The sequence below is a fragment of the Aythya marila genome, assembly GCF_965140915.1.
Source record: "Aythya marila genome assembly, chromosome: 4".
Classification (NCBI taxonomy): Eukaryota; Metazoa; Chordata; class Aves; order Anseriformes; family Anatidae; genus Aythya; species Aythya marila.
The window spans coordinates 10,815,784-10,838,373 of NC_139045.1; the positions used below are offsets into that span (position 1 = coordinate 10,815,784).

General features: G+C 35.2%; 1 protein-coding gene across 2 annotated transcripts in view; it reads right to left on the reverse strand.

The window, feature by feature from the left end:
* The window catches only part of CCSER1 (coiled-coil serine rich protein 1), a gene marked incomplete at its 3' end in the record, with an annotated part of 642,080 nt that overhangs the window by 220,281 nt on the left and 399,209 nt on the right, over positions 1 to 22,590 (reverse strand). The window lies entirely within an intron of this gene.

Genomic DNA, 22,590 nt, shown 5'->3' on the forward strand with positions numbered 1-22,590 from the left:
AATGAATTTTACTAGGACACTATTCTGACTGTAAGGTTTATTTCCTTACTAGTATTTCCTACATTAACGTATCTTCCTCTTAAATAGACAGGAAAGTCCAACTCTGCAGAAGAGCTTCATCCACAGGAAGGATGTGGACGAAGAAGAAATTGTCAGATTGTGAAGAGCCACTCCTGAGAAAACAGCCAAGAGTTGGTTGAGAGCCTGTGGGTAAAAATTAAGGACTGGACCAACAAAGTGGTTGTGGTTGGGGTCTGCTACAGGCCACCTGATCAGTGGGAGCCTGTGGATGAGGCATTCTTGCTCCAACTACAAGAAGCTTCTCGCTCACAGACTCTCATCCCTCCTGGGAGATTTCAATCACCTGGATATTTGCTAGGAAAGCCATGTGGCAGGCAGTAAGCAATCCAGGAGACTCCTGGAGTCCACTGATAGTAACTTCCTCTTCCAGGTGTTAGACAAACATACCAGAGGAGAAGCATTACTGGGCCTGGTGCTCACCAATGTGGAAGAGCTCCTTGAAGAGGTTAAGACTGGAGGAAGTCTGGAGTTTAAGACTGGAGGAAGAAACTGTTGTTTTTTTTTTCTCAAGGAAATTATACAACGAAAAAGTTGTAAATACATAGAATAAGGTAAGAAAAGGCACACAAGAGGGTAAGGTTTCATGAACACAGAATGCTAAAAGTCCTTTAGCGCACTGATTTATATTTTCTTATCTACCAAATCAGTTTTATTTTTCAGGTATACCCATGAAAAAATACTTAACTCATTTTATATGCAAATTCCTCAAGATCTACAAAAATATGTTTTCGTATGCTGTTGTTCCTGTAATATTAGTAAAACTAAATCTATGTAAATTGAAATTCAGTCTAAATGAATCTTGAGTTGAATGACACTCAGGTTTTACTTCAATAAAGATATAGAAACCTTACTATTTTCAGCTACTGTGTGTTGTTTTTCAAAAGTACCTATATATTTTTAAAATCAAATGTTGTTAATTTCAAGGCAGGACACACACCACTAAATTGAGTGAATTTTCACCCAAAGCTTGTAAGTATCAGGAAGACAACTTCAAAATGGTCCTGTCTCTGGCATCTCAACTCTTCAAAAATAAATAAATAAATAAATAAATGAGTAAAAATCAGACCAAACACTTCACTGCACTGTGTTTCGTAGTGGTCCAGTGAAAGAAATCTCTCTAAAGACCAAAAAGGGACTTAATAATTTGTTTTTGAGATTCTTTCAGATTTTTAAGATCTTGTCTACAAACTACATGTAGGTGCATTTTTTAAATAGAGCATAAATGAACAGTTTTTCTTAACCATTCTGCATGTTGTCTTTCCTTCTTATTAAAATATATAGCATTAAGAGTACACTTGTATGGTGACAAGACTAACAGCACAAAAATTCTCCTTCACTGTATTCATCCTAACTAATTAAAATAGGCAAGAAGAACTGTTGGAAGTTTTGAAGTCACATAGCAACTCCACAACACCACCATCAGCACTGATCATAAAAATGCCCTCTCATGAGTTTGTGCTTGTATACTTATTTTATGTTCACAGTAAGTTACTGAGAGGTGCTGTAATAGGAAGATAGGAGGCACCAGATGATCACAAGCATGTAAAAATATTCTATGTAAGAAAAATAAATAAATAAAAAATAAAGAAGGCAGACAAACGGATGTAAGTAAAGAGAGAGACAAAACAGCAGTATTCCTTGAATTGTAATAAGGTGCCAAAGTGTTGACCAAAACAAGTTTAGTTCCAGAAAGACAACAAATAAGGGAGAATACTGCAGTCAGAATGATGGTAAAGACAGTCATTTGCATTAGAAACAGACAAGGAAAACAAAGTCACCCAGTGTGATTCTCAAGATTTATATATCCCCTAAATGTGCATGATTTACAACATGTCAGCAAAAGCTACCTTGAGAATTTTTGGACTCATTACCCTGCTTTGCTATCACTACTGGAATAAAAATAGAAAAGAATACAACTAAGGCCTACCCAAAACAAACCTCAGCACCTACGTTAAAAGTTCTGCAGACAGGACTGGCAGGAGTTTTTCTGACACATGTCAGCAAGAGTTTTTCTGACATGATGACACATATATCATCAGACATCTCTTACTTACCTCACTTCTCTACTAACATGATTGTGAATTGAACTATCAGTTCACAAAGTACTTCATCCTAATATGAGATGATAGACATTAGAAGTAGCAATGCCTCAGAAGAAATTGTAAAAAGTGCACAAACCAAAGCCTGTCAAATCCTTTTAACATTTGTACATACCAGAATTGCCTTGCACACTACAAGAACTACATTTTTTATTGTTACAGTTTGGGCTTTGATATCTATCTATCTATCTATCTATCTATCTATTTTAACCTGCATGCTACAATATAAGTCAAGTAGCATAAAGCACTAACGGAACTACTCTTATTGCTAATGTTTTATTGTCAATATTCCACAGCAGAGGAATATCTGCATCAAACTGTACTTTAAATGTTACATACACACAGAAACTACCCAGGTCCAGTTTAAAGCTACATTCCCAACAAATCCACATGGAGTTACAAATATTCCGCATTGTTTGAACCACTGACCCCTCCCCCCCCGAGTTGTTTAGCCAATATCCCTTAATTAAGAGTAAATACATGAATATTGATGGTTTAAATTTGTTCAACTTAAATGAATACTGAAACAAAACCTTTTTTTTTTTTTTTTTTTTTTCTTTTTTTTTTCTAAGGGTGGAAGTTTCACAGCCAAATTTGCATTCCAAACATGAACAAAAGTGGAATGTCAGCTGGGATACTGAAAAGCAGCATTTGGGGGCTACTTCAATTGTTTGGAATGGGAACTTCCAGAGTAAAAGTTGTGCTTAGCCTTCACAACTGCAAGACAGGTACTTGAGAAAGAGTAGAGTGAGTTACTAGCAGAATATTTATATTTAGAGAGTCAGTACAGGCTAATACATCTCAAAACATTACTAGCTTTTTACTACATTTCTCCTCCAAGAAGGAAAATGCTAAAACAATTTTCATAGCTTTGATTGCGACTGGGTTAAAATTCTCATATCTAATTCCGTATCAGTGAAAGCATGGTGACCACTTGTGGCGTTTTGCTTAATTGCAAATTCCAAAATAAAATTTACCTTGAACAGACCACAATTTACCATTCCGCCTGTTTTAGATGAATTAGAAGTTTGTTAATCCATACAGCTGTGGCTTTCCTCACTAAGTAAACTATTTTGTCCAGTTGGTAACATACTAAATGACTTCTTTTACCAAATACATTTTTTTCTAAAAGCTGCTCCACCTTTGTTGTCACCCAGATTAAAAGAATATTTATATATAAAAGTCCACAATTAACCATTTTGAATTCAAATCACTTCATCCTCAGATGACTCAACCTCTTTCTCTTATAGCCTGTACAGATTATTTTACTGCTTTATGAAGACAAATATGTTTCATTTGGGTTTACTCTCAGCATACAGCCAATGCATCAGCATTGCAGTCAGATTTACAATTTACATGCAATTGCTTCCCTTGCTTCAGGCATTTACCCCACTGCGAATAACAACTTATGTTTGTCAGGGAACCTGGGGACAAAAGCTTTCTTCAAAAGACTTACAAAATGCACAGCCTGTTAATTCTGATGTGCTGTGAGATTAAACTTAATCAACAGCAGCAGGAAGGCAGTGAGAGCAAAGGGATAACAAGCAGCACAAAAAACTGCTCTCCAACATCTATTCTGTTTAATTTACAAACTACAATAAGCAACAGAATGGGCTATATGATAGCTATTTCCACAGAAACTCAGTCCCTTTGGGCTCGAGTCTCAAGTTTGGAACAAAATATAACAAACAACGCATTGTTCTAGTGATCAGCCAAAGTACAGATGAATCACATCATGCTTGAAAGTGCTCTGTGAAGCCCATCAATCTTTCAAGCACAGTCAAAAAAAAGTGTTTAGAGGAAGTGTGGTCAAATAGTCTACACAAAGACAACATTTGGAGAGACCGATGGAACTAAGGTGCTGAAAAACAACAATAAAAATAGAAGCATTATTCTACAGTTACAGCAGTGGATGGGTACAATCATCCACGAGGGCATGAGCTCATCATCCAGGAGAAAAAAAATGAGGGAGAACTTGGTGGGAACACATACCAGCATGCAGAAATAGAGGTTTCATGGTGTCTTATAGTATTGTCAAATCAACAAAAATGACAAAGACCAAAGCAACATGGAATTTCAATGAATGTTTCATAGTTTTCACACATATTATTTTTCACACATAGCACTTACACAAACCAAAATAGTTTTTCAGTTACTGTAATATATTTTTATTTTAGGTTATTTTATTTGTAAAACACAAATGCAAAGTCCTATGTATGTGTTAAGTACATTTTCTGGAATGAAATTTGATCTCCATTTAACTTTCAAAACATAGTGTCCAGGTGTGAATCAAGAAACACTAAGACAAGCCAGTCTCCAGGTAGTTTGAACTGCTTTAATAATTAGTGAAAAGTCTGAGACAAAAAAAAAAAAAAAAAAAGTGCACCTTAGCACCTTCAAAGAGTTATCATAGAATCATAGAATATCCTGAGTTGGAAGGGACCCTTAAGGATCATCAAGTCCAACTCTTAATATAGTTATTATGTTAATTTTATGAAGTAATGTTAATATTATGAAGTAACTATATTTTTAAAAGATAACAATATTTAGGAAGATATCAAATCTTAATATAGTTATAGGCTTTGCTATAGTCATGCTAGCTACTCTTACAGTAATGCAAAAGTTTACTAGATCCTAGCTTGAGAGGGTTATTGCTGCTGTGTTTTTTTTTTGTTTGTTTGTTTGTTGTTTTTTTTTTTTTTTTTTAAACGTTTTTAAAACCTCATAATCCACGTATTTTCTTAAACTTTCTATCTCCAAGCTCTACAAGCAAAAAATCATCTTTGTATTGCTAAGTGCTGCACAACCTTACCAAAAAATCAAGACTTCACACATTGAGAGCACAGGCTATCAAAAACCAGAACCAATCCACCAAAACCAGAAAAAAATCAATCAAAAACAAACAAACTGTGAACACATTATGCCACTGAGCTGATGAATGCCAGGGACAGAACTAGAACTTAAAAATCTGAATCTTCCAACTCCCATTTCTTTAACTGGACTACTCAGTGTCCTAAACATTATTACCCTTATCATTTCTATATATATATTACAAAATTAAAAGTAAATGTTTGCAGGGACATGAGACTACCACAGAATTTCAGGGTAAGTATTTTGCAAACACTGAGCTTTTCACTTTATATTTTTAAAGCATCTTTTGAAGATGCTTTAAGATACAGCATTACATATACTGACAGATTATTTGTTTATGCTATGTTAAAAAAAAAAAATAGCATTGCCATTCTTAACAGGGGATTTTTATTTTTTTCTTACACCAAAAAATGTGTCTTGATAAATTGTTTCCTATTTCTTCAGTTGCATCATCAGAAAGTAAATGACTCAATTTCTAGGTGTTATTACAATTTGTAATTTATATTTTAAAGCAGTAACTAATTATTGTGTATTACAACTATTCTCACATTCAGTAAAGTTGTATAGCAATTACTCATTTTATTATTGCTTACATTTCCCAAAAGAAATCAGTACTGCTAAATTCATGCACACACAACCCTTGAAGTATTAGAACTTCCAGTCATCATGTCTCTAAAAGTAATTAAAAAAAATAATAATTACAAATCACACATTCATATATGGCCCAAACATGTCCATGCATGCTTTACATAATTTAATATAATGAAAAATTTATATGGTCACATTCTATGAATAAGATGCTTCAAGAAGTGATGCCAGTCTTTAACAAAAACTGAGAAAACTATTGGAAGGGAAAAAAAAAGAACAAGCAGTAATGCGGTTAAAAACCTCTAAAAAGTGGATATATCAAGCATAGCCATTCATGCAGAAATCAACTCTGCAAGTAAAGTTTTGAACTTTTTTATAAACGTTGTTAGTCTCATTTTGTTTTACAGTTCCATCCAGATGTCTGGGAAGATATCCCATGTCCTATACCAGCTCATCTAATAAAGAATGAGTTCTCTGTCAGCCCACATGTCTTTAGACTATCATAGCTACATCACCACTAGTACCACTGAGAGAAAGTTTTGTCCCAAAACACATCCAACAAACAAGCTAAGGAGACAACATAATCTCAAGTTTTATAAATCAAAAATCATGATACAGGGACATTAGACCTTAGAGCAGTAAACCAAAACAAATATTAAGCATCCTTCTAGCACTATTGACTTGATCTTCCTACACATATTTAAAGAAAAATAGTCAATACGTTTTCAAGGTCATGTGTAAAAGCATCTGCAGAGTTATGGAGTGATTTATAGCTCCATGCTCCAAGTCTTATGTCCCATGCACAAAATCAGTCTTCCTCTTGCCATAAGGCTTCAAAACATTTGTATTAGATATGAATTTTATGTTCAGTTATCTTCTAAAAGTCCATGACAATGAACAGTATTCAGTAACATGCAAGGTTAGGGCGAAGCTCGAAATCACATTCAGTTTCAGTGATCAAACTTGCAAACATTTGAGTGATAATATTTCAACATATTTCTAAATGGGCATCACAGGGCAGTGATATTACAGATCTCACTTAACTGCATAGAGTTAAATAACCACCACTGAAGATGTGAAATTGGTTACTGTTCTTTCACACAGCCATTCATTGTATCAGTTGTAAAGCACTTGATCACCAAGTCTAATATGGTTTTACCTCATTTAAGGTACACTTGTCCTAAGTTTACTAGCTGGAAATGAAACAAGCATGTAAAGTGGAAAATATTAAAAACAAGACAACAATAATTACATTTCTTGTAAGGGAAGCAAATTCGTGTTCAAGATTTTTAGAAATTTGCATGTTAGCAAAATAGTATCCTAAACCTTACATAAAGATATAAACTTAAAGATAAGTTCTGCATGGGTACAAGAATAGAATTTCAGAGCCTGTTCATGATTTTTTTTTTTGGTTACCAGCAGAAGGCATTGGAAGAAAACTCAGTTGGTTAAACAAGGACAATACGAACTAACATCAGTATGAAAATTCTGTAGCAATAACTGCAACACATTTAATATGAAGTACTACTTAGGGAAGTTATTTTATTAACTTTTTAAATTATCAAAGAACTCATTTACTTTTCTTCATGTTTTTCTTCCTTACAATGTTAAATACTGTTATGCACTTTGTCCTTTAGACCTCTAAGTGGAGATATTTCAGTACGTTGTTCATCAAACATTTCTGGTGTTTCCTGTTTCCTTCAGGATATCGGTGTGATGTGATTAATATCAGTGCCAGTCACTTAGTGCATAGATTTAATGGCACGTGCATTAGTCAGAGTGCAGAAATCAGTAACTCAGCACATTACAAATTGCAACTAATGTATATCGAAGGCTTCTGGCATTAATTAAACCTCACACAGCTAAGTGTTTACAGTAATTTTACAGATTGCTGTCCTGAGTAAAGAGATTCAAGACTGCAGCATTAACAGTGTACACTATAAACATATCAAAGCATCATACTCAATTAGTTCCAGTGACTTTTACACAGGGCAGATTTTGACCACTGTTGGTCAAAACAGAAAAAAAAATATCATAAAAATAAAATTTTTACTGCCACCATGGAAATCAAGAAGAACATATACTAATCTTTCCAATAAATAAGACCTTGGTTTTATTAATTTATTTGAAAAATGTATGACCTGTATATCACGAGAAATATATCCAGCAATACTGAAAACAAGCCACAGCTGCCTGTTTTTGAGTTGTTTCCTCTGTGCTACTATATCAATTACTCGATATTTTATTTGTACATCTCAGCAAATAGTTTGCACAGAACTTGGTTTGCACAGAGCTTAGCTTTACTGCTGATATGTGACATGATTTTGTCCTGCATTCATATGCAGACTATTACGCATGCACTAGAAGTGATCACACTGTCTGCCATCCTCAATAACAATTTTTGATTACAGTGATCAATACCAACTTGTCTAAGCAACAGAGGTGCTAATGAAATAAACTTTCTCTAAGTTTAATTACTGGACAGACGTGAAGGACCTAAAGTCAGCAAGGGGCTTCATCATGAGAATCAGGCTTTCTGCAAGGTCAGCCAGATGTGCACCCAGAAGACACAGTTGCTGAGCTACTTTTACTGAAAAAGTCTTAGTCACTAAAACCAGGCTCACAGATGCACTGCAAAGTTGTTTTTTGTTTGTTTGTTTGTTTTCAGTCAATTACTTGCATAAGCAAGTACCAAAAGGCACTTTCACTCTGTGTGAACCTGCTGTCAGGTGAAGCCACAGCATAGATTTTGACAGCAATTGACACTGGAATCTTATTAAGATAGACACTTTTTATTGTGAATTTAGGTTCATCACTCATGCCCTATGCTCTCATCTGTTCACCTTAACTGAGACACAGAAAATTAAAGGCAAAGTAACTTATATTTAAATTGATCAAACAAAACCAACATACTTTAATATGCATTATCCAAATACTTTTTTCCCACATCTATCCAAGGCCCAAAAATAATGCTCAGCAGCTTTTTGCTACTCTGCCAAAGCACAATAGTTTTGATATGGCAACAAGATTTCAGTTTTCACTTTTACAATACAAAAGCATTCCAAAGCAGCCTGTGTATTTTCTATAATACTTGTCAGACTTTGACATAGCAATATTACAGAACAAGATGTAAGAGAAACGTGTCAAGTCTGCTTTTTTCCCAAACATTTCTTTAATTCATTCAGAAACTTTACCAGTGATTGGAGTTTGACTTCATGAAATTTTAAGACTTAAGAATTCTATAGCAAATTATTGTCATACTGGAACCAAGCTGTGCATTTACAGCACTGAAGTTTTGATTTCAATTGATGAAAGTAATGAAAGCCATAGCAAAATATTTTCATCACCATATTTTTTTTTTTCTTTTCCAAGCCTCTACAAAAGATACTAAGAATTCTTATACTGTACATAGAACGCAGCCATTACAATCTAGTTTTTGTTATGATGAACATGCACAAAGAAGCAATAGCACCAAGAATCTGAAACATTTATAATACTTACAAAATAGTAAAGAATAAGATCTTGAGGAAAGAGCATTGAAACAAGATTTCTCATTTTTTTCTTCCTTTTAAAAATGTAACTTAAGGAAACAGTGACTAGAACTCCATTTCATACTGATATATATCATCTGCAAAACACGTTGCAATGGTCCCCAGATTACTGCTGTAATGGGACCACAAAGACAACTTAGAATCATGACCATAAGCAGCTGCAACATAAAACTGCTCAAAGAGGAGATATAACAACCCAAATTATGATCTATTCATAAAAGCACAATTCCATTACACAATTCTGAAGAGACACCCTGATACTATTTTATATAGCTTTTCAGGCAAAAGCAAAATAAATTCTAATTTTGCCTCAGAAAATGAGAAGTGAAAAAGAGATGAAGGAAAACCTATGGCACTTTAAAAACAGTAATAGTCAGTTTATACCATAATATAAATTCATTGTGCCAAATAAACCTCTTTATTGGCTCATAATCAGCTTGTTGGTACACCATTGTTGATAAAACTGTTTTGCTAAATTTTTTTAGTGTTCCTCAGTCCTGTCCCACTGCTGTCTTAGGTCATAATGTATACCTACCATCAAAAAAGAGTTCGTTTGCAAACACTGCCTTTACACAAGTCAGCATTTCCTAGGAAGATGCCTCATTTCTCAACAGATAACAAATGCTATAACAGTATCTTGTGAAGATACAGAAGAGAAGATTTGGAATTCTATCTGTTGGCTAAAGACCAGGGCCTTCCTCTGATCTTTAGCTGTAAACAAGGAATTTCAAATTGTTGGCATATTAGAAGATGTAATGAATGGCTGAAGTAGAAAATGAAGGCATAAAGCTACTAGCACCCCAAAATCTCACAAGTTTGAGGGGGGATTGGATAAATGAGCAGTAGAGGTCTTTGAAGGGTTATGGAATAAACAGGCAACAAGAGGTTCAGGACATCCCTTGAACTGCAAAGTGATAGACTGGAAAGATCATTGAGGAAAATATCACATGCTTTCACGGTGCCAGCTTTTCTCTAAGCAGCTGCTTGTGGCCACCACTGGAGACAGACTGAAGGGCTTGCACAGCTTTTCTAACTTCATATCCTAAAGAATAAAACAAGCCCACTCCACTTCCCAGAACAGTAGTATCAACCTCCCAGGCACATACTGTTTTCAAACAACAAGAAAACTGTTTGTCTTTACTTTTGCTCCAGTTACTTCTCATTTCTTAATAAGAGAAAAATACTTTGTGTAGGTTTTTCCCCCTTTCTTCAGTGAAGCTTGTAGTACTAGGAGCTAAGAATAAAATAAAAATGAGCAAAAGCTACTAAATGGCACATCCTAGGGAGAACTGTATAGATAATTAAAGCAAGATCAAACAAAATAAGTGTTCTCTGTGATTACACATTACAGTAATATTTGCCCGTGTGATCTAACAATAGTATGTATTTTCAAACTGGGTATTATACAGGTATAGTGGTATCCACTTTGAAAAATAAGCCTTGTGTACATTTTTCACGTCAATTCAAAAATCCAAACCTGACTGTACTTTGAAGATTCAGGATCCAGAGTTTAAATCAGAAATACTTAAAGATATATTAAAAAAAATCAACAAAGACCAATGTGGCAGAGAAGGGTAACATAATCTATAGGTCTTTTTCAACCTGAATAATTCTATGATTTATATGACTAAGTGACAGGGTGTAGATGGGAAGTAAACTTCAGTAACCAAAATTAATGGAGAGTGTACAAGAAAGGTACTAAGTGAATGTTACAGCCCATGGCTGATGTTACCAAGGCACAATGATGTCACATTTTAAAATGTCTCCACCAAAACAAAACAGTATCAGTTAGCTCATTGGATGGTTTGACCTTTAGTTACAAATATTTAGCAACTGCGCAGCATTGTCCAGGGACTAAGCACTGGTTAGAATTTTTAAGACGTGAGAAACACTTTAAAAAGAAAAAAACAACAAAAAAAAAAAACCAAAAAAAAAACAACAACAAAAAGGAACAAACAATCAAAAAACCCTACCATCTTCTTTTTTACCTGTTACATTGTACCCTCAACTACGTTCCATATGTCAGCTCTCAATTTTTAAAATCTCAAAGTAGATAACTGAAGTTATACAGCATGCTAAAGAAACAAGTGTCTTATTAATCTTGAAGAAAGATGAGACCAACAAGAGCCTCTGAAGTTCATCCAAAAGCTAGTGCAGAAGTATTTTAGAGTTTAGTTGTGAGACCTTCAGGTAGAGTAACAACCTGTTTCTCTACACCATACTGCTGCTATATACACATATTCTTTCCTTTTTTGTACCCTTCTGTGAACCTTTCTTTTCCTGCTATAAATGACTAAGAAATTTCATTTTTCTCTGTTAGCAAGATACTTCGCTTTTCCCTTTAAACTTCAGCTTCTAAATGATGACTTAAATCCAAGGACCCTCCTCATTACAGGAATTACAGTTTCAGAGTCAGTCACAACAAATTGGTTGCCAAAGTGCCAGGCTGGGTAACCATTTCAGGGTTCTTACTAAAGTAGTAAAGATGTCACAGGAAGAACAAAAATAGAACTCAATTCATGACAAAAATTACCTTTGAACTGAAACTTCCACAGCCTTAGAACATCCTGACACATGGGAATACAAGATACACATAGCATCTTGGTAATCCTCTTTACCATGTTTTTTTTTTTTTTTTTTTTTTTTTGTTTGCTTTCCCAAAGCGATGGCAACACCTGTTTTCTCCATCACAGAAAAGCTTGTTGACTGTATACATTTACGTGTACATGTTGACTGTATACACTATATCATATCCTAAATGTGCATCTCGATTTTTAAGTCAAGACCAGCAGTCCTCCAGAGGGTGAGGTGATACCCCTCAGTTTCTGCCTGATCTTCCAACCACTTCCAACAAACCAAGTCATGTAGAACAAGAGCTCTTCCATCTGGCAGAACTACAGGCAGCTACACTGCAACCAACAACCCAGCTGCAACTAGATCTTTTTCTGTACCGAGGACTCCACAAAATCACCAAGAATACAGAACTCCCCGGTCACATTCACAGCAGAGCAGGATAGCCTTTACTACACTCTATCAGTCTTCATCCTACTTCCTTATGCCCCCAGAACACCTCTGAACTCAGCAAAGCAGTTCACACAGAACCAGAAAATATAAAAGGACTATTTTCTTAAGAAAAAATCACTAATTATATATACATATTTATATATGTATACATTTACACAGGTGAAAATGTTCCTCCCTCTGACGGTGGGTTACTTCCTTCCTGTTGCTCCCACTTAAAGAGAAAAACACTCCTGAACTTCCAGTCCAAATCGGTTTTAACTACAAAGGCATTGTTAGAGAACACAGTTGCACATGCATTGCTGCACTCTGTAAGATTACTACCTTTTTTAAGTTTTGCAGCCTTCTCACATGATGCTTTTTAAAAAGTATTATTATTATTATTATTGGTCACTAATTACTCAGCTAAGGTGAGCCAGCAAGAGATGCACTCTGCAGTTCAAGTGCTTCTGGACAAGTGGAGTGAAATTTTGAGTGTATAATTAGGACAAAAATGTATTGCTGCACTGTCCTTTTACTGGTAGATGCAAGAAGTTTGGAAAACTTAGTTGCAGGGTCCAAAGAGACATAGAAGAAGCTTATGTGAATGCAACAGTCAATATCACAACAGTCTCAACTACATTATATCTGGTATAACATAAGTATATCTTTTCACTCTACAAAAAGCCCAATGATTTTGTATTTAGTTTAACACACAATTTTAGTAATAAGATATCAGTAAAAAAAAAAAAAATATAATGTTCTGAATCACATTTCATGACTTGATTCTCTCTCTCCAGGGGAATCTTTAAATTGGACATAATAAGAGATTCAAGGTCAAAAGGGAGAAGGAGAGTCATGCTGTACCATACTTCTCTCATGCACCCTTTCCTCTTGTATTTTCATTCATTTTGCAGATCAAAAAGGAAGTCACCAGAAATTCAGTGTTCTATACCAATGATTCTTACCAAATTGCCTTGCAGTACAGGTCACATAGTTCATATACTCCCCACTGTTCTGTCTGCTCTTCGGTTTCAACTGACTGCTTTACACAGATGGCTACTTAATCCATCTCTGAACTTCTGTTCCCTACAGTTACTGAGTGTAGTATCAGGATGCTACTTTTCAAAGAACAATAATTCTGATTTCCCCAAGTTTACATTACAATCTGCTAGGTTTGCATATCCAATTTATCACTTCATTCCTTGTCTAGAAAGGATGCTTCAAAATCACCCTTTTAGACTTGTTTTACAGATGTGAACAATGAACAGAAATTTCACCGCATTTCAGTCATAAACCCAAATGATGGAATACTTCATTGCAATACTAAATAATAAATACCTGTAGAAAATCCATAGAAAAACATTAACATCTCCCTGTCTATTTGAACAAATAATATTATTCATGCAATTCATAATTCCACAAAATTGGTTGTCTAGACTTTGTAAAGTACTGTGAAACTCTTTCATACCAATGTGTTAGCAGATACGCCTTAAAATTACTCTGGGACATGTGGAAAATCAGGCACAGCCAGCCACTAGTTCACATGCAATGTCCCAGTAAATCAGGTACCAAAGAAGAAATAATAAAATAGAGTTCATTCATATTATACAAAGTTGTCGGAAGACTGATTTTGTATGTGATACAATTTTTCCATTATTACAGATAGAGATCACTGCTTTTAAATCTAGTTTGCTTTTTAATTGAACACTACCTTATAAATAATTGTCTAAGTTGTGCTTTCCCTTGGAAATAGCTTCTCAGTAGCATATTTCTTACCAGATATTTTGTCTTGGAACTTTTTTTAAAAAAAATGCTTAAAGTGTTATAAAAAAATAATCCATATAAAATATAGATTTTCAACTTTTTCCTTTATTTCTAAGGTCTCCATCCTTTCTGCAGTGACTTCTGGTAGGAAGGTGGAAATTTCTAAGGGATAGACAAACTATTCCAAGGACATATCACCATGTTTAGCTCAGGAAGAAATACATTTTGTGTCTGGCTAAAAAAAAAAAAACAAAATCTGAATCATGCACAAACAATGGCTAAATTAAAAGCAATAAAATCTCTTCAGAACATTAATTCCTCTCTCTTTTGAGGACTGGGGTGGGGAGAGAGGATGCAGGAAGTAGGTCGCTGGAAATACTACCACTGCCAGCAGGAATACAAGCAGAAATGAAGGCAATCCTCACTACAGTAATTTCAACAGGAGTGATTTATTTTGCAGCCTACGTTTTCTTTCAAGGTTTTGAAATTATATTTCCATAATTTAGTCACATAAACAATATTTTGATTTAGGTATTTCTCTCTAATTCTGTCCCCTAAAAAAAAAGACATCTGAATATTTGCTTCTCAGTGGTAACAGCTTGCTTTGCCCAGTGGCAAAACTAAGTGATAATAGGATATCCTTGCTTTCAGATTTTTATTATTTTTTTTAAGAATAGAACAAAATAGAGTAGTTCAACTGGAAGGAACCTATACAGATCATCAAGTCCAAGTGCCTGACCACTTCAGGGCTAACCAAAAGTTAAAGCATATTATTAAGGGCATTACTGAAATGTCTCTCAAAAACTGACAGGCTTGAGTTGTTAACCATCTTGCTAGGCAGCTTCATCCAGTGTTTGACTACCCTCACCATAAAGAAATTTTTCGTAACGTCCAGTCTGAACATCCTCTGTGCAGCTTTGTGCTGTTTCTGCACATCCTGTCATCAGTTACCAGCATGAAGAGACTGGCACATCCCTCTCTGCTTCCCCTTCTCAGGAAGCTGTGGCGAGCAATAAGATCAATTCTTAGCCTTCTCTTTGGTTGACTCCACCACCTCCCTGGGCAACCTATTCCAAAGCCTAACCACTCCTGCTGAGAAGAAATTTCTTCTAATATTTAACCTGAACCTCCCCTGGCACAACTTGAAGACATTCCCTCTTGTCCTATCACTAGTTATCTGTGAGAAGAGGCCGACCCCTAGCTCTCTTTCAGGTGATTGTAGGGTCTCCTCTTCGCCAGACAAAACAACCCCAGTTCCCCCCGATGCTCCTCACATGCCTTGTGCTCCAGGCCCTTCACCAGCTTCATAGCACTTCTCTGGACATGCTCCAGGGCTTTGATGTCCTTCTTGCAGTGAGGGGACCAAAGCTGAACACAGTAATTGAGGTGCGACCTCAGCACAGCTGAGTACAGGGGGACAATCACCTCCCTGGTCCTGCTGGCAGCACTATTCCTGATACAAGCCAGGATGCCGTTGGCCTTCTTGACCACCTGGGCAAATTGCTGGCTCATGTTCAGGCGAGCATCAACCAACACCCCCAGATCCTTTTCCTCTGCACAGCTTTCCAGCCACTCTGCCCCAAGCCTGTACTGCTGCATGGGGTTGCTGTGACCAAAATGCAGGACCTGGCAATTGGTTTTGCTGAACTTCATCCCAAAATGGTGTCAACCTTTTAAATACAAACTTTTTTTTTTTTTTTTTTCTCCTGATTCCATTTCCCTATTACTGAATCAAGGCTGTTCTCAATCATACTTCCCCATGGCTAACAGAAATTTATTATGCACAGACTAAGAGATGGGTTTTTAAAGAATTAAAAATATTTTTTTTATGAAGTACTGTCAGCTAAACTATTTTCTTGAATGGGATGCCCAGCACTATATTTTTCCAAAGTAGCCACAGCTGCACCAAATTTTTTAAAACATTTCATTGAGTAGATGACACGTTCTTATGAATGCACTTACTGATATATTTTTAATAGAATGCAAATCTGGAGATAAGTTACTAAGCCCATAAACAACCCCTTTTTCAAATGCTGTAAGTACCCAGTGATTTGTATTAACTTCTGTAAGAAAACAAAATTTTTATTGTATTTGAAGACTCGTACAGTTTTCTAAGTAAGAAACTAGAAGCCTAAACCTAATAAGAAAAAATAAAAAATAAAAAAAAAGCTCACACTAAGTCTCCAAAACTTGGCTCTATGATAAATTCATGCCTTTAAACCAAAACAGAGGAGAAACGCGAGTTAAGTACTTTATTTTCTATAGCATCAGATTAAAATAACATTTACATATTTGCAGCAGAAACATACTGTCACCAACTGAATTAAGTTTTCAAAAGCCAATGAGCAACAATTGTTGCTGTCAACTTGTCAAGTAAAATGAAATTAAATGAAAACTTGCATTAGCGCAGAAGTGGAGGGATTCAAAAAAAAAAAAAAAAACAACAAAACAAACATGAATATGAGAAATTTAGTTGTGGGAAGTGAAGGATATTTTTGAAAATATTATGAAAGTTGTATCATGGAGATTTGAGAACAGGTGCTTTGTGAAAAAAAAACTAATTCCAGTGAACATAACAGTCTGTTTATTTTTATTTATGTAAATATTTTGCAGATATTATTACAGATACATAACTTTTCTTTTATGGAGCAAAGTCAATCAAGTAATTACTTAAGTTAATGAACGTACCTTCTACTTCTTATTAACACAGTAACTTTCAATTAAGTTCTCCATAATTAAAATGGTAGAAAGAAAATGTTTTAATGTAGTACTGCCTTAGATTATTAATTCCTATTGTGGCAGAAAGTCATGAATCTACAAAGGCTAAAGCCAATCTTATGATAAATCCAATACTGAATTAGCACCGTATTTCATCTTGGGTGTCATAACGTGAATCCAGAAGTTATCAAATGAAATCACTACAACATCATTGGATTTTCAGGTGAAACACAGAAAAAGTAACACTTATTTTCACACAGGTGACAAAGTATTTCAAGGATCATGTTCCTAACTCCACATCAATATTAATGTGAAAGGACAAATTTGCATGCATTTGCAATAAGAAAGGCCTTATTTTATAATCAGAGGGTCTTAGTCTCTCAGTAATTATTGCTGCTATGTTTAAGTACCCACCGTTAATAATCTAATCACATTTTAATGTTTAACTAATGTTTTAATTTTAATGTTTCTTAAGATCTGTATACGATTGTGTATATTTGGGGAAAAACAGAAACCACACTTTGTTTTTCAAAGACAGAGAAATAGGTAAAAAGAAATCAAGTACAGAATTAACAAAGCAAAATGCAGTTTTAATTTTACAGGAATAAAAACTAAAATGAATGACTAAGTATCTGGAAATTCAGGCAACCATGGAAGATGGTAAAGGAGCAGATATAGCCATTGCTTAATAACTGATTATATAAGGATATTGTACCAATATCACTATCTGCTAACAGCAGAAAGGCTATTATCAACAGTATTTGTATGGACGATATTTTGTAATAGAGAGTTGCTCCATGAACTGTGATATTTCAACAGATCAGCAGAGGTACTACAAATCGAAGACCACTGACAACTTCGATCAGAAGACCATATGATGAAAAAGACATGATTAAAATCTTGAGGTCTGGTGAAGATTTTAAAAAATCTGAATGAATATACATCTACAAGAAACAGAAAATCTGCAACACAAATGACAACACCCATTTTTGTCTCAGACAAGCAGTGTAGTAACCAAAAACAAAACAGAAGAAAACAAAACAATATAAGCAAGCAAACTGAACCAATAGATTTCTGCAAGTTTTTATTCAATCTAAAGACTTCATAAAGCTTATTCCTTCTCATTATCATAGGTATTAATCAGATCAAACTCCTGAAGCACATAGAAATTAGAATTACCTACTGCTCAAGTAAGTGAAAACTGCTGGGCCATGTTTTTCAGTTCTGTATAGAGATATGAATACAAAGTACAGTTGCAGACAAATAACCACCTATGTGGATTTTGGGTGCATATGGAAATGAAAAACCACAAACCAAACCAAAATCAATACAGCAACCTACAGAGTGGGTTTATATGGCAAGATTTTGGTAGCAGGGGGCCATAGGGGTGGCTTCTGTGAGAAGAATCCAGAAGCTGCCCCACATTAGATAAGGGCCCCACCAGTGGCCAGAGCTGGGCCAAAAAGAGATGTTGTTTGCACCTCTGTGAGAACAGATTTAAGAAAGGAAAAGGAAAAAAAAAAAAAAAAAAAAAAAAAGCTGCACAACAGCAGCTGGGAGAGAGAGAGGAGTGAGAAACAGCCTTGAAGACACCAAGGTCAGTGAAGAAAGAGAGCAGGAGGCACTCCAGGTACTGGAGCAGAAGTTCCACTGCAGCCTGTGGAGAGGACCATGGCAAAGCAGGTTGTCCCCTGCAGCCCATGTGGTATCACTGTGGAATAAGCTTCCATGCTGCAGCCCGTGGAGGAGGCCTGAGGGAGGCTGCAGTCTGTGGAGGACCCCTGCTGGACCAGACTCTGGGCCAGAGCTGCAGCCCATGGAGAGGAGCCCATGCAGGAGCAGGGGGTCTGGCCGGAGCTGCTGCCCGTGGGGGACTAGGTTGGAGCAGATTGCTCCTGATGGATGGACCCTGTGGTACAGAGCCATATCTGGAGCAGCTCTTGAAGAGCTGCTGCCCGTGGGAAGACTATGCAGGATCAGTTTGGGAAGGACGGCATCCCGTGGGAGGGACCCCCATGTGGAGCAGGGAAAGAGAGTGACCGAGAAGTGCTATAGACTGACCGCAAACCCCATTCCCCTGCACCGCTTGGGGGGAGAAGGTGGGAGAAGATGGATGAGGGGGAAGGTGTTCTTGGTTTCTTTCCTTCACTTCTAATTTCTCTAGCCTGTTAGTAATAGGCAATAATTTTTTTTTTTTTTTTTTTTGTTGTCTCCCTATCTGAGTCATAATAATTGTTGAGCAATCTCCCCACCTTTATCTCAATGCTTGAGCCCTTTGCATTGTATTTCCTCTCCCTTTCCCCTTGAGGAGGGGGAATGAGAGAGTGGCTGAGGTGGAGCTTGGCTGCCCACCTGAATAAAACCAGCACACAGAGAATTCTGAATTCGAGTTCAAAGTTTTCTATTACATCATTAAGAATTTTGAACACTCATACTAAATAGATAGGAATCAGCAGCAACCTATTTAAGTTGCAGATCTTCTTGAATAGAAAAGATGCACTTTCTCAGTCAACATGAAATACAGCTACAGACTAGGTATCTCTAAGTTTCTCTTGTTTGACTAAGAAATTCGTTATACATGTATGTGGATGAGATAGCCATACTGAATAAAATGTTCTTAAGAAAAAAAATGTTTAATAGGATAAACTGATTACAGATAGAGACTATAAATTACATGAAATTCATTTTATATGTGAAAGAATCCAACAGATCTGGTTATCCAGATATTCATTATTTAATTTCTTTCTGAAAATTCAAGACAGCTATGTTGTTTTGGACTTCCTTATTATACCAGATTATTTTTAAACCAAACTGATTCAACATCTTTTGCTAATCTGTTCTATTATGTCAAATTCCATTCCACTAAACAAAGTTGCACAGAATACATTTAATATATCCAAATAAAGAAAATTTGCAAATCACTAGGCACCATGTGCATTGACCTTCGCTCTTCCTCTGAATTTGCAGTATGGTTCATTTTAGTCAAGCTGTTGAAACATTTGTGCTATAATGCATTAAATTAAGGCAACCAGCTGTGATGTTTAATTTAAGCTAAAAGTTTATGATCTACAAATACACAATACCTTAGGGAATAACTGATATTTCATGTTACTAAACTAAATGCAGTTAAAAAAAATAATAATAATAAAATAACAACATGGTTACAAAGTTCCCCACATTTTACTTGGAACATATTTAGTCATTTAAGCTTTGGGTCTTTAAAGAGCACAAGCATTCTGTCAAAAATGTATATTATAGAGAATAAATGAACTACCTTTTCTACCCTTCTCTGAATGAACAGATCTGATGCCTTCTGGTCTAATGTGCTGTTATACTGTTCCTATATTTTAGCCTTCATTATGTGCAATGGAGTTTCTCCATTTGTGAGAAAGCCAGAATTAGAAAAAGTCTTTTTTTTTTTTTTTTTTTTTTTTTCCATAATGCACCATTTTTAGCAGATATTTTGTCCAAATAGATATGGTATGTAGAGCTGAATAATAATTGGAACAAAAACAAAAACAATTTTCACAGATACAGTACATAGAGTTAAATAATTGGAACAAAACCAACCAAACAAGCAATTTTCTTTAACTATCAAACAGTCTTAAAGGAAATTTCCCTTCAACAATGTCTAAACCATTATACTGGTCTTGTCAAAGGTAATGTGTAACAGTAGAAAGATATAGCACTTTATGAATGATTGAGTAATGATGCCTTTGGAATGTTCTGAGAAGAGTATATAGAAGAGAATAAAACTAAGATACGGCTCTATATCAGATGCAACAAGTATGAAAACTAAAGTAATGGAAGTTGAAACTTCAGGTTATTGTTCTAGAATAGGAACAAAGTCAGCAAGACTATTGATACATGGCAAAAAACATTGTCCATATTAACTAGCGGAATACTATGTTCATGAATGGACAACTGTTATTCTAAAAAGTGCAAGCTACAGATGTGATCGTTAATATAAAAAGAATACATAAAACATATATTCCAACTAATAGGATGCATCAATAACTCTTACTTAGTATGTGCCTCCAGTAAATTAGAAAGCTGATTTTCACTGATACCAAGCTGTTCAAGGAGAACTCTTTACATTTTCTTGGTTACACCTGAATTTATCCTCCTTAAGAGCCAAAACACCGACACAACATCAGCAAAACAGTAGATGGGATTTTTGTGCTTACTGCAAACCTTCCAGTCACAAGCAATGTCATGGGCAGAGAGTAAAAGGCTGTGCTGTAAGGGACAAAGCTCCACCAGAAGGGTAAAATGAAGCCCTTCATATTTGTAGCACAGGATCTACATTAAGAAGGCAGCTATTGAAAAAGGAACTTTATTAAATCAAGAATTTTGTAGTTTTATTCTACTTTTCTTAGTGCATCTTCCCTTATTGGAAAGGAGAATAATTCTACTACAACAAAATCTCTCTCAGAGATTTTGCTTCTACTGAAAGACTTTTTTTTTTTTTTTTGACAAACAGAATTCTCATTATTATTTTGACAAATAATGAGAAGATCTCCAGCTTTAATATCCAGGAGCTTCCCCAAATTTTAAATAAATTTAATTAAAAAAATATATATTCTATTTCTCTAAAATCATTTTAATCACTAGTCTCCTTTCCTACCATATTTCAATTATTCATGATTGCTGTTGGCAATTTCATCAGTCAAAGAACTGAGAAAGCGAACTATTTGAAAGGCGATTACTACTGCTTTGGTGATAAAAACTATAGAGATCTAGAGAAGGATGAAAGCAAGCCCAGAATCAGCTGTTTTCAACTGCATTTTGATACTCATGCAATCAGATGAGATATTTTGGAAAATTTTGAGATTATTTTGGAAAACTGGAGATTACCTGATACCACATACATTTATGCTTTCTACAATATACATTTCAAAATCTTTCAGATTTAACAGGAAAAACAAAATCAACAACAGCAAACAAAAAACCTTAAAACAACTACAATAACAAAACCAACAACTTTAAAGTGAAATACTTGTGCTGAGTACTTGTCTGGATCTTCAGTAACATAATAATGAAGTGACAATCACTTAAACACTTGTATAAAAGTTTATGTAAACCATATAGTATTTGTATAATTTCAAGCAGACACTTTAATTCCACAGTAAAGAACAGAAATTATGAAAAAACAAAGTACTACGTGGATGGAAGACCTTTGAAGGCAGAGCCCTAATATTTACAATCTTCAACTGGCTACAGTCTTTCTTTCAACCAGACACTAGTTACAACCAAGACAGGAATAAAAACAACACCCCAAAAAATCCTATAAAATAAAGGTCCATGATAATGGTACTTAAACGCAAAATCCTTGACAGAATTCCTTTGTTTGCCTACCAATTACTGAAGTCAGAATTTTATGTTACTCTGGTAACAGTGAATTAGATCTAGTGCCTGTAAAAGTAGGCTTTAAATTCTGTTACAAGAAATCACAACATCAAGAGTTCCAAAAAGCAGAAAAAGAATCTATAATTTAAGGTTTGCAAGGGAAAATAAATAAATATTAAAAAAAAAAAATGCAAACGTGAATCGAGTAACTTTTCTTCTGCTTTTAACTAGTTAATGATTAGTATTTCATTTGCAGTAACACTTTGCTTAATGTAAATACCAGCAAAAATTACTGAAATAACTCAATTTTATTTTTTTTCCCTAAGAACTCTGAGACTTTCCCTGAGACTTCCTAAAGACAATGAAGTCTTTAAAATTCAACCATAGCATTTTCCACAGAGCACCAAGAATGATTTCAGACTGCTGAAAATTCAATGATTTTTCTAGCATTTTCCTCTAAAGACACCAGAATAAAAGTAATAATAAAAAGGTAAAATGTAAGTATGCTGAGAAAACAGCTTACTTTATTTCCATGCTGGTACTTCAGATGTGCAAGATTGCTGCTT